Raw genomic sequence first — 584 nt, forward strand, 5'->3', positions numbered from 1 at the left:
TTTGGGCCCCTGACTTGGGACCAACAGGGGAAGAGAAACAGGCCTGCCTCTCTCCCTCACACCCTGGCCCCTTCCCCCAGGACGCCCTCCTTCTAGTCAGCCCGCCTCTGGCTTTTCCACACGCCGACGACCGCTCGTCGGCATGGACCCACTGTCCTTGGGGGACACCACCACACGACTCTCCCACTCGTCTGCCTGCCTTTTGTTGGCGTTGCTGCCAAAGACGAGGGGTAGGGGTGGCGGTGGCAGGGACGGCAGGGGCCCAGCGGCTCTCTTGCGGGTGAGGAAGTCTTGCTGGTTCTCCTAGGTCGGTGATCTTTCTCGATCTCCACACACATTCTTCGTTTGGGGAGCCAAGAGACGCCCTCTGAGGAATCCCTATGGCCAGGGTCGATCACTTACTCGCTCACTGCCTCGGCCTCGGCCTCAGCCTTGGCCTCTGTCCGTCTTGTCTCTCTCCCTCCCTCCCTCCCTCCCTCCCTCCCTCCCTCGTCGGTCTCTGTGTGTGGACATCTAGGTGGAGGCGAGGCAGGGAGGCCACCCACCCACCCACCCACCCACCTCGTGGTTTACCACACGCTCTA

Source organism: Equus asinus, chromosome 23 (genome assembly GCF_041296235.1).
Source record: "Equus asinus isolate D_3611 breed Donkey chromosome 23, EquAss-T2T_v2, whole genome shotgun sequence".
Classification (NCBI taxonomy): Eukaryota; Metazoa; Chordata; class Mammalia; order Perissodactyla; family Equidae; genus Equus; species Equus asinus.